Source organism: Ammospiza nelsoni, chromosome 16 (assembly GCF_027579445.1).
Source record: "Ammospiza nelsoni isolate bAmmNel1 chromosome 16, bAmmNel1.pri, whole genome shotgun sequence".
Lineage (NCBI taxonomy): Eukaryota > Metazoa > Chordata > Aves > Passeriformes > Passerellidae > Ammospiza > Ammospiza nelsoni.
Window position 1 is genome coordinate 14,452,378 of NC_080648.1, and position 12,318 is coordinate 14,464,695.

General features: G+C 40.8%; 1 protein-coding gene across 6 annotated transcripts in view; it reads left to right on the forward strand.

Annotated features, from left to right (window-relative positions):
• The window catches only part of SGCD (sarcoglycan delta), a 313,783-nt gene that overhangs the window by 45,344 nt on the left and 256,121 nt on the right, over positions 1–12,318 (forward strand). For 3 of the 6 annotated variants that reach the window (XM_059483998.1, XM_059483990.1, XM_059483999.1), the window contains exon 1: positions 3,934–3,972. The exons of the other annotated variants lie outside the window; for them this stretch is intronic. The gene's annotated coding sequence lies outside the window, so the exon portion shown is untranslated. Of the gene's footprint in view, positions 1–3,933; positions 3,973–12,318 lie in introns of those variants that run through there. 6 annotated transcript variants of the gene reach the window in all.

Genomic DNA, 12,318 nt, shown 5'->3' on the forward strand with positions numbered 1-12,318 from the left:
TCTCTGCTTATATCCGTGTAACTAGACATGAATTTGACTGGCTGAAGTTTCTCTTCAATCTGCACAGTAACCACTTACTCTCATTAGGAATTTATTCTTCTTTACAGCCCTGTGCATTGCAAAATGTCCCTGCTTTGTTTTGACTTGACCTTTCATAGTCACTGCAAATCGATAGGCTTTAATGCATTTATTAAATAAGGAGGATTCTTGGGATTAACATGCAAGGTTCAGTGCAGGAGCAAGAGGAGAGGGTAAAGATGGAATATTCCTGCAGAGCCAAGCCAGCCCAGGGCCCCATTGCTGCCTCCTCTTCACTCTTTAAATTGTTCAAAGGAGGAAGCTTGCTCAGCTCTCTTTTCCTTTTTCTTCTTTCTTTTCTCCTCTGAAGAGAAATGACTTTTGCTCCTGCTTTGGTTGAGCTGTACTTGACTTTGTAGGGATAGGTAGTAATGGGACTTCAAGCACAGCTGGATATCGTTTGGGCTGCGAAAAATATTGAAGTATTTACTCTGAACTGTGCCTTGTTTCTGAGAATACTCTGGCTCTTGTGACCTGATTTTTTTAAGTAATAAGATTTGTGCAAATGTTGTGCTCAGTTTAGTGTTCCATGCCTGTGTGTACTTGTACATCCTTTCTGTTTCTGAGTCTGGCTGCCCATTTTTGTGCAAATCTCTGGTTTGCATGTTCCCACAGGATGGCTGCTCTTCAGCCTGCTGCCACACAGGTGCCTGTGTGTGATGTACAGTTTCAGTCCTTTGAAAAGGGGATAAGAAGTTTGACTTACTATTTTCAAGTCTTTATTCCCAAATATGAAGCTATTAGCTCATCTCCTCTGAGTGGCAGATATAAATGATATTGATTTCAGCAGGTTGGCTGAGATGTACCTGATAACACCAGTTTATGTATAAATACATTCGTTTTTTAAAGTCAATTTGAACAGAAATTTAAGGTAGGCTTTTTCTTTAGCATTTTATCAACCTAGCCCTGATGGACTAAAACTAAAGAACATGGATGTCCTGGCACATCTTTTTTCTCAATGTCTGTCACTGGGCTTTTTATGCCTCTTATTTATGGGTACTAATTAGGAAAACATTATTCTTGTGTGTTTAAAGCCAGTAATTTTCTCACTGGTATTTTGTAATGCCTCTTTGAAAAGATTACAGGTTGATCCCCCACCTCAGATGAAATAAAAAGTAACACTCAAACACAAAATCTGGGCATGACAAGCTTCTTATGGCATGACGTGCTACAACATGTTAAAACCAGAGTTACATACATGAAGAGTTTTCTTTCAATGCATGACAGCTCTCACATAATTGTATCTTGATTTGTCAACATGCATTCACATCTCAACATATTAAGAATGATTTAGAAGGAAGCAGTGTCAAAACACATTGATCAAATTGTGGTGTTGCAAGATTTAATTTTTTTTTTGCCCCCTTAGCTGCTACACAGGGAAAAATGCTTTGTGTAGGTTTAAAAAAATAAAAATCTACCACCCTAAGTAACAACATAAATAAAATCTTATGCTGAAAAAATCAGAAGTGGAGTTTTATAGCATTTTGCTTTCTTGGGACATAATAATGTCTAATCTGCAGTAAGAGAAGAGCAATAGATATGCACACAGAGGCAGTTAGATGATCAGTAATTGATTGTTTCCTTCCTAAAGAGCAAACTTCTTGTACACCAAAATGTGAGAGTGCTTTCCCTTTATGGGTCAGCATTGATTGTACATAAAACATGTGATAGAGGGTTTCTGAAAACAGTAATTAAAATTGTAGGGTTTCAAAAGTGAGCATTGATTATATTTCAGGGCCTCTCAGTTAGAAGTTAAAGGGTAAACAACAGAGTTTTCAGCTGGAATGTTTTGAGGCATCAGGACAAGGAGGGCTTGAAACTTCGAGTTCTACCTGGGTAGTTCTAGTCAGGAGTAGAACATCACCCATAATTACATGTAAGAGAGGAACTCACATGCTTTTCCCCTTTGCTACTTCTAGCAATTTTTAAGTGATTAAAGCCCTTAATGAAGCATTTAATGCTTCCTGTGAAATGGGGCTTAGGTGCCCAAAGGGACCCCTCTGGTGCTGGGCTCGGCTGGCAGCAGGGAGAGGGGACTGGGAGGGGACATGGTGCCCCAATGACAACAGCTGGCCTCAGATGTTGCTCAAATATATTTTTGTGTCTCATTTTGAAAGCTTGGAACTATGTGGATCAGCACCCTTTGGTATTAAATCAACATGACTCAGCAGAATTATGCCAATTTACACCACATCAGAAAGTAGCGCAGGGGGGTGCAGTAATTTGTGTAACTCCAGCTGCATGCTGCTAGAAGTGACACAGAATGTTTTAAAGATGTCTTAGATTCTGTTACCAGGAGATTGTGTTTAATTAAATAAAAGTACATGTTGGAGTTGCCTTATTAAGCACTTGTACAGAAGGTAAAAAATAAATTGTCCCCATGTGATAAACCAGTGATTGTAAGACTTAAAGACTTTGATTGTGAGACTTACAGCCTTGTCACTTCCCTTTAAGTAGGTGAAAACTGAGAGTGCAAGTATTTCTAGGAAACTGTGCTTATGTGATGTAATTTTATTGTTGCTGGTTTCAGGGCACGGTGCTTTTGCTGCCTAAACCACACACGCTGTCAGAAAGTCCCAAAGTGTGTTTTGGCTTTTGGTAGCACACAGGCGAAAATAATGTCAGATTGTTGATCTTGAATCACTGGATATCTGCCCTGAAAAATTTGCATCAGTAATTTAGAGCCCGAATGGGGTCATATCTAGTTGCTAGCTTACTCCAGACAAGTTCTGTTTTTGCAGAAAAGTGTACCAAGCAACTGAAGTTTTGCCACAAATGAAAATACTAATTACCTTTGGAAATAAAGTTATTAATAGTCCTTACTTTAATGTTTTGGCTGCTGGTAGTCCTTGCCTTGCCTAGCAAGAATGGATGTTATGTCACATCCCTAATAAATGATCAGATTAGCATTAGATGATCAGAGAAGAGTAACAGGATGTGGAATGCTCACTTCTCCATGCACTTCTGCCTGTCCAGCAGTTGTGCACCTGCATTGTTTGGAATGACCTTGACTGTGAGGTGCTTTTAAGCAGTGAGAATTTGCTGCAGAAAAGCCAAATCAGCCCGGTTGATATTCCTGTTTTCCACCAGCAAAGATGAACATGGGGAACCTGTGGCACTTGAGGTATTTTGACCTGATTGTTCACAAACTGTGTGGTTTATCACTGGGCTAGAAGACAGTGTCATCCCTGGAAAGGGACTGGGATGGCTTTAATGCAGTTATATCCCCCTCCTGTCATAGCAGGTGTGAGAGGAAAAAGAGTTTATCACCCCCACATTTGCATTGAGAGGGTAAATTCATGTCCTGTACAACTTGGTGACTGTGAGGAAGCTTCTCAAAACCTGTCTTGCAGCAGTCAGGGGTTTATTTATTATTAGAAGAAGTCTAGAAGCTGCAGTGCAACTGCTGTGTTTCATTATTAAACAGCAGAGTTTTTCAGCTTGGGTTTTAAACCTGGTGTTTTTAAGTCTGCAACCTATCATCTGAAGGATATGCTGAGAAGGGCTTCCTGCTTTCTGAATTAGTGTTTAATGTGTGGGAAGTGTACATCCCAATTGAAGTTTGTCTTCAGAAGCTTCTAATTAGGACAGAATGATTTGATTTTCCGGGAGGTAACTTTTGGGATTCCAGAAATAACAAGACAGCCACAAGGGTGATGCAGAGCAGGTATCACAGGTTACTGTCAGCTGTCACAAGTGTTTTGGTGGAAAGCAAACCCATGTGTTTGAATAAATAAATATTTTTTACTTAATTTATGGTTTTCAATCCAAAAGAAACTGTCAGATTTGAGGTATAATAACTGACTTTTTTTTTTGTTTGCAGTGGCATGAAAATTTTCAGAAAGACTGAGTGATGTTTTAAGCTACTTCCCTGCAGGATGCGGAGCCACTTAGGTATTATTTTCCATATAACTTTATACAACAAAGCAGGAGAAGGGAGGCAGGAGAGCCAAGTGTAAAGTGGCCTCTCAGGGGGTAATGATATGGTATGCATTGCAGAGAAAAAAAGGCTGGTGTTTGAAATCACTGCAGTCAGTCCATGATGTGTGAATAAAGACAAGAATTACCCTGTGTCTGGTTTCCTGTCACAGCTGAAAGGCTGCTCATGCTTGCTCTCAGCATTTCATTTGGTAACTAAGTTTTCCGTGTCCTGAAACCTGGGTGCAGAGGGGACACCTTACAAATGATGGTTCCATTTCAGAGGGAGCTGCCAGAAACTGCTGGACAGACTCACACAGGTGATAGTTTTGTATTTAATCTCCTTTCCAGTGAGAAAAGCAGCATGATATCCCAGCCCAGGAAGTGTTCAAGGCTAGGCTGGATGGGGCTTTGAGCAACCTGGTCTAGCAGAAGGTTTTTCTGCCAATGCTAGTTGTGATATTTATGGTACCTTCCACCCCAGTCTGTCCTGTGGTTCACATGATTCTGTGTTTGTGGATTGTGGAGTGACCTGTCTTCATATTTTCCTTATTAACATTTTGGAGGCACCTTGAACCTTCTAATCCCAGCAGGTGTGCACCTGCAAGAGATTTCTGGAGGCTCAGGGCTTGCATTGGCAGCGTAACCATGTGTGGGAAGCAGCACTTCAAAACCTGAAGCTGTTGAGCAGTGAAGGTCTCCGGGCTGCTCTGTGTGGCCACTGTGGGGTCCTCCAAGTGGCACCGGGCTCTGGCATCCTTGGCAATTCAAGTCTGTAAAAGCAAGGCAGGATTTCAAAGCCAGGCAGCAGATGTGAGCCTTTGGCCTGTGAATTCATTGTTGTTCCCTGGCACTGGGCTCCTCTGTGTCAGAGAGGGGAATTTAGTGCAGGCTCTAGTAGGTAGAAGCACAGAGGCTTTCTGTTTCGGTCTGAAGTCACCTCGTGGAGCTTTTGGGCTGGTATGTTGGCAGCTGAGCAAAAGGCTGTTTATTCTACATGACTCTTAACAGTTTTGGAATAGCTTCCAAATACAAATCTGTGGCTTGTTCCCCTAAAAAGCCAGTCAGAAATTTTTAGCTCATCTGTCAGTAGCTGCTCTGGCTTTTATGGGTCAGCTCTGAGGAGCCAGTGTGATTAGAGCACTGTGTGTAGCCTCCAAGCAAGTTTTACAGCTTTGCCAGTGGAATGCAGATTTTGCTTATAGTTTTAAAATATTATCAGTATACTTTTGAAGACCTTGTTTATTTAGCTAAGCTACTTGCCTGGTCTCAAAGCTGGCAGAAGAGAATCCTCCTCCCTTCCCTTCTTGCTTTCCCTATGTCCTCCAAACAGACATAAATAATGCCCTTTTTCCTCGGTCTCCTAAAAATGTAGGTTGCATTTCAATGAGAACTATGAAATTGCAGGTAGCTTCTGTTCCTCTCATATTCCCTTTTGCAGAACAATTTCATGCAATTGCAGTCTGTCTGTGGGATTTGTTGATCCTTGTAGGATGAAATGGCTGCAATTCCTTCTGCTTTTCCTCCCTTGGAGATCCCTTGCACGCTGTCTCTGTGTGCTGCATATCAGCTGTACAGATCCTCTCTCCTCAGCAGTCTGTTACTGTTCAAAGCTTTGCAGTGATCAAAGAGGAGGATGAGGAGTAACAAACTACTTTAACATTTGTTCTGGCAGGGATGGAGTAGCTCGTGTGAGGTGCACATGCTCTGGAAGGTGTAAAGTGTTACTGCTGCTGCTGTGACAGAGCCACAGGGAGGCTGACACAGAAATAAATAAATTCCTTCTTGCTATTGGCTCCTTATGATATAGTGCTCCCCAAGATCTGCATTTCCCAAAGTCATGAGCTTTCATTGGCTTTAATTATTCCCCAGCTTTGAGGGGAGGAAGGGCATGACCAGGATTGTTAGACAGAAATGCCCAAATTTTGAAGCTTACCCAAAACCTTTTTTCTGTTCAGCTTTTAAGACCCTTGTTTATGGAAATAGTTTTTCCTTGTAGGCTCCTTTTTCCTCTGGAAGATGAAAGTACAGATTAGGTAATGTCACCCATGGGAGCTCTCATGATGGTTATTGGCTTCCTTTGAAATACTGAATTGTTCCCTCTTCCACAAACTGTGACGCCGGCAATAGGGATGTGGGGATATAGATTTTTGCAATAGTATCTCTCCAACCACTCTTTGAGATATCATTTTCTTATTTTATTTTTTAATTCCTCACATGCTGGCCTTAGGAAAAATGGTAACATCTTCTCAGTCTGAAAGGGACACTTAACAAATAGATGGTTTTGAAGAGCAGCAGAATGTGATGCCACTTTTTAAGAGCAGCAGAATGTGATGCCATAGTTCCTCCAAGCAGCTTTGTAGGTCAGATCTGCTATTTCTTTTCAGCTCCATCTGGGAGCAAAAGTAACATGTAAGCTTCATGTATGTAGCTTGAAGTCAGAATGATAATTTAAAATTAAAAATCACTTTTTATGTTTAATTGATGAGTGTCTTTATTAGCTCAGTAAATAGAAGAAAAAGCAAAACAAATTGCTGCTGTGGCATTGTAAAAGAACTTGCTTCTACCTCGCTTAAAAGGAATTTCTGTGAAAATAATCTGCAAGAAAAAAAAGCTACATGGATGCTTCAGTAATTCACAGTGAATATGAACTTGTCTACTAGCACAGGTTTCATCTTGTGGGAAAAGAAAATTGCAGCTGATTTATGATAAAAATATGAATGTCAAGAAAAAGGAATTAATAGAACAGACAAAAAGGAATTATTCATTCCAGGAATGTGCATTGCTCTTTTCAAAGAAAAGTTTTGGTTCAGTTATGTTCTGCTGCTCCAACCTTCTCAAAATTCATATTTGGGCTTTAACTTCTGGAAAAGATTAACAACTCTTTTGAGTAAAAAACTGCATCTGACTTATGGGATGTTCCTCATGTTAATGGTTCTGTCCTAACAAGCTCTTGGCATATTTTTCTCCCATAGGATAAATAATTAATAATACTTAAATATGACGGTTTGAACAACGGTTTTTGCCCTAATTCAGCATTTGAAAGTTGGAAATTCTTCTGCTTGTGTGGTCCATTTACTTTTGTCTCAGTCATGGACTTTCTCTTGTGCAATTGTAAATGAGCACCATTGCATCATGTTTGCAGATAAAAGTTTAATAGAAATTCTTATGTCAGTGTGGTTCTCCAGCAGAAAAAAATTGGATTGCTCTGAGATACCTCAAGGGAGACCAGAATACTTTATGGAATCTGATGTCACAAGTTAAATGTCTTGAATCAGGTACATCAAAAAGCAGTTAGGAGAAAAAACCCTGAATTATCTGTTTTATGGAAATCTGTCTATTGAATTAGGTCACCTGTACTAAGCTTCCATAGTCTAAATCTGTATATCACACATGGAATATTTTATCTCACCCAAACACTATGGGTGAGGCGGGGAAAATGAAAGAAATTCTGTTTTACTCAGCCCTGGCTGGGAGAATTTGTGCATGATCCCCAGCCTGCCTCTGGAAGGCTTTGTATTAATGGGGGGGGTGGAGGAAGAGAGAAGTCAGTTTCTTAACCTTAAAAAATTCCAAACGACTTTCCCTGAAAGAAAACCCAGTAGGTGCTGTCAGCTGCATTCCACTTTGTCTCTCCAGATGTTTGTGGAAATGGAAGTGCTTTCGAGTGTCCTTAAGAGTTGTGTGATTGATGAAATCAACCAAATTCAGGGATGGGCAGGCATCTTTCTGCAGCTTGTTTTAGAACTTGATTAATACACAGATTTCTTGCCTCCTGTTCTCGCTGTCATTAAAATGTCTGAAATTAGTGGGAAGAATGTGGAAACTTCAGTTTGAATTCTATTCCTTTGATGCTGTATATAAAAATTTCTAAACGTACTGTACTTCAACAGTGCAGTGTACAGGTTGGTCAACAGAGACTCTGAAATTGTCAGAAACAAATGTGAGTTAATTATTTTTTTTCCTTGAATGTTGCAATTTTGTTTCAGCTGATGCAGGCTCTGTCACACTGATTGCTGTGGAGTAAATTATTACTAAATGTTAGGTGGTAGTGGTGATTATTTCAAAGATAGGGTAATCTAGAAGAGACAGCTTGCACAGGAAAAGCAGTCAGTCATATTAACTAAACTGGCAATAACTGCCACAAAACATCATCATCATTTTATACCCCTTTTGGTCGTGCTGTTGAACTAGATGAACTATGTCCTTGTTTGTGTTTCAGAGAAGAAATCTGGAATACAGTCACTTCAGGGAAAATGCAAGAGCCTTGATTTATTGATGTTATTTTATCAATTTTGCACAGGTTTTATGGGGAGGAGGGAAGGAAGGAAGATTAGGAATTTGAGATGAAGACGGAAAGAAATGGCCACAAATGCCTGTCACACCCAAGAGAAGTTATCAAATTACTGCCATGAAGGAAAATGATATAATTGATTATGAAATTTGAAATTGGTGCCTAGGGCACTAGGAAAGCTGACAGTGTGAGCCAGTGTATTTAAAAAGGAGACTGGGTGCAAACATATTAATATGCTTTTAAGGAGAAGGAATCTTCTGCAGGAGGGCATGGAGTCAGTAATTTATGGGCATGAACAAAACTCTGCATCAGTGATTTATAGTGTCAGGAGGGGCTATTAATGTGATTGGGGTTCAGAGTTTAATTTACTTCCCTCTTTAAAAGAGAAGAATTATCTACTGTAGAGACACACATGAGTTGTTTTAAATGGGGTGTGAGGACCCTTCTGGGTTAAACTGGAGGAACTGTTTTAAAGCAGTCAAGAGATTCAAAGGGCATTGCATGTTCATTTTCCTTAGGTCTGTGGTATCCATGAGGAGTCCCTGGAGGTCCCACCTCTCAGGAGAGGGCGAGCAGTGGCAGGTTTGGTTCTGTCCGGGCTGGTACCGGTGAATTTTGTTAGTTATTTACATATATTTTTCCTAATCTTGGCGCAGATTTGAAGCTATGGGACTTTGTTAGTTTAAAGAAGAAAGAGATGTTTCATTCTTAGTGAAAATGACTTAATTTCTGCTGAAGATGCTAAGACCAGAACCACCTCTTGTTGTGACTGTCTTAGTATCCTTTGTGATAACGTGAATGATATTTGCATAGTTTTCACAATAGTTGAAGTTTTGCTTGCAGGAGCTAGACATGGCATCATTGCTCTGATTTATGAATGAGAAATTAATCTCAGAGAAAATTCTAGTTTTCAGGGTTGTGGAGGTCAGAGGCTCTGGGGAAGAGGACCCATCACCCCAGAACCAAGGCTTGTGTGGGTAAGGAAAAAGTGTCTCATTGCTTCTGTCATTAGGAAATCTGTTTGCAGTCCCAAGCCCCAGTGACTCTAGACATTCACCACCCAGTTCTCTAAATCTGCTTTTTGAGCGCAGTTTTTCTTCCCTGTTTGCTCTGCAGAGCTGCTGCTTGCTATCTTGAGCATCCTCCTCTTTCTCAGTTTGCAGTTAATCTCTCCCCACTCATCCCAGCCTGCTCTCTGGCTGGCACAGAGCTCTCATCTGTGGGAGGGCAGTGTGATTTAACAGGGAGGAGGGAGAAGCTGAGTGCTTCTGCCTGTGAGTGGTTTTTGAGCTGTTGGTTTATTGCCATATACACCTCACCTTGCTTATAGTCTTCTCTGGAATTCTCTTCCATCCCTTGCAGATTTCTTTACACTTTTCTGGGCAAACTTCTTGGCTGCTTTTTCCTCTTCTGCTCCGAGTAAAACTTGAGGTAGATGCAGTGCTTTTGCTGTGACCTTCAGTGTCACTCCCACAGCTGATAGGAAATACCATACAAACCTTGTTGCAATTTCCCATGGCTGCTGTAGGCAAAGTCTCATATTAATGGAGGAGCCACGGGGGATTCTGATTGTGCAATTCTTGTGATTGTCACACTGGCTTAAAGATAAGTTATGCTTGGGGTCCTCTGGCTGTATCTCCCTGTGCATTTCACTTAGGTATAAAATAATATACCTAAGGTATAAAAGCATCCACACCTAGATGCTTTTCTATTATCAAAATGCTTTAGGTGAGTTTGGACTTAAAGGCTTTCTATGTAAGATTGGTCCAGGGGAGTGATTTGTGAGGCAGGGACGTTACTGGGAGCAGGAGGAGGGATTGAGTCTGTATAGTGAGAGGGTTTCAGAAGCTGGTGGGAACTGGATATTGGATGGGGAAATGCCTGCTGGGGGTCTGAGAAGGTATTTCAAGAATGGATTTGGATGGAAGTTGAAGTACTGGTTGGGTGTGTGAGAGCTGTGGGTGCTGGTTGGAGTGCACATCCTCCAGCATATGGAGAGGTGGAACCATCATATTATAGCAAGGAAATAATTGGGCTTTGTGTGAAGAGGAAAATAAAAAGAAACGAAAATTATTCTTTTGGTCTAAAATGCTTGGTTTGAAGGCAGCTGGAGTGATTGCAACTTTCAAAGAGCCTTTTTCCCAAGACGAAGTTTCAGCTGGCATAAAAGCTAGCATTTGACATCTTTCTCATATAATGATTATATTAACAAAAGCAGACCTCGCTGTTGGCTGCTTTTGTAAAACAACTCCAGCACGGCTCTTCATTCTCTTAACTCCTGTGTGTGACTTGAAGTCAGCTCTAAGCTCCTGCTGGAATGCAGGCAGGTCAGCTCCTCTGACGCAGTTAGAGCATTGCAAACTGCTCCACATGGCTCAGCAAAGGCTCTTTGCAATTGTTCATTCCTGTTGCACTTTTAATACACTGATGTTTGCAGCAGTCTTGTGTTTAATGTTCTCATCCCACAGGCAGAGAGAAAAGGATTGCTCAGGCATCTGCCTTGAGATGCTGCTGTACAGCCCAAAAAGCCTACAGTTACTAGGAGTTCCTTTGTAATTAGTGATGTTTTAATTGTTGTAGCAAATAATGGCTTCTGCTGTTTGCTGAGGGTTACAGCAGTGAAAATATATCTCACTGACCAGAAGGGATTAGGGGAGAGCCTGTGTTAAATTGTCCTGATATTTCTGGTGTCCTGATGTGAGGCTGGCTTTCCTCAGACTGCTGTTTGATTTCCAGGTTGTGTTACAGTTGTAATTTTCTCTGAAGTGCCCACACAGAGATTTATTTGTGCTCTCCCTTTTCCTTGTGGGATGCATCCACAGTTAAACCTCACACCTTATGGGAAATCCATATCACCTCTTAATGGCTAAAGTTCCCAGTTTTTCTCCAGTGTGTTACATGCTGTGTGATTTAAATAGCAATCCTGATTTCTTTTGTCTCTAAGAAGAGTGCAAGGGTTAGGGCAGGACTGTGTAAAGAATGAGGCAATCTGTATTTTAAGCCTTTCCACTGACACAGCCTGTTGGGTGTGTATGTGGGAGGAGGTTTCTAAATAGGAAACTTGTGATGTGAGGAATCCTAGGAGCCATGAGGATTGTGTAAATGTTTGCTCTTTAAAGCAGAAATAGTCTGCTTTCTCTGCTGAGAGAAATCACTTTGCTTATGAGAGAGCACAGTTTATTAGCTGTGGTGACTGGAGATGAAGCAAAGGGAAGGGACTCATTTTGCAGACTTAAAAAACCAAACCCAAAGGAACATTTCTGCACTGTTCTGATTTATTTTTATCATGTTGTCTTCATCTGCTTGCCATTATTCAGATACAGCTGAGTAGAGGTGTAGGGAAGCACAGAAATTTTGAGCAGAGCATAAATATGAGAATGAACATTTGTTTCATTACTGTGAACATAGCCTGGATAGGTGAGAAAAAGGAATGTGAGGTAAGTGCTAGACATCAGCTTTGTTATAATTTGCATTTTATTAATAAATACTCTTGGAAATCATTATCCTTTAGCCTCTTATTGAAAACTACTGCTGAGACTATGTGGCTTCTATTTCTTACTGGTATAAATTGGTGTAGCTGAATTAGAAGTGTGATTTTCCACTACTCTTGGAAGCTGCTCCAGCTGGACAGGGAAAAGTTATCTCTCTTTGTCAGACTGAATTGCAGAACTGGGCTTTGCTCCATTTTGCATATCACTGGGACAGATAGAGGCCTTTAATTTGGTGGAGGAAGGCATGTGAGTAACCAACAGCTCCAAATTAAAGATGGGAAAATTAAAAGTTGGACATTTCTGGAAAAAGAAAGCCTAGATAGCGAACTGTGTGTTTATTTTACATTTTCTTGTTTTTGATGTACTCAGATCATGAGAAAATTACTTTCTGGGAGACTTTTGGTTGGACTGAAGGTATGAGCTTTAATACAGGGGGACTGTGGGAGGCTGCCTTGTGTGACTGATAAAATTAAATGAGTGGTGTGTTGTGGTCTTCAAAATCCCTGGTATCCAGTGCAAACTCCCTTGCTGCTGATG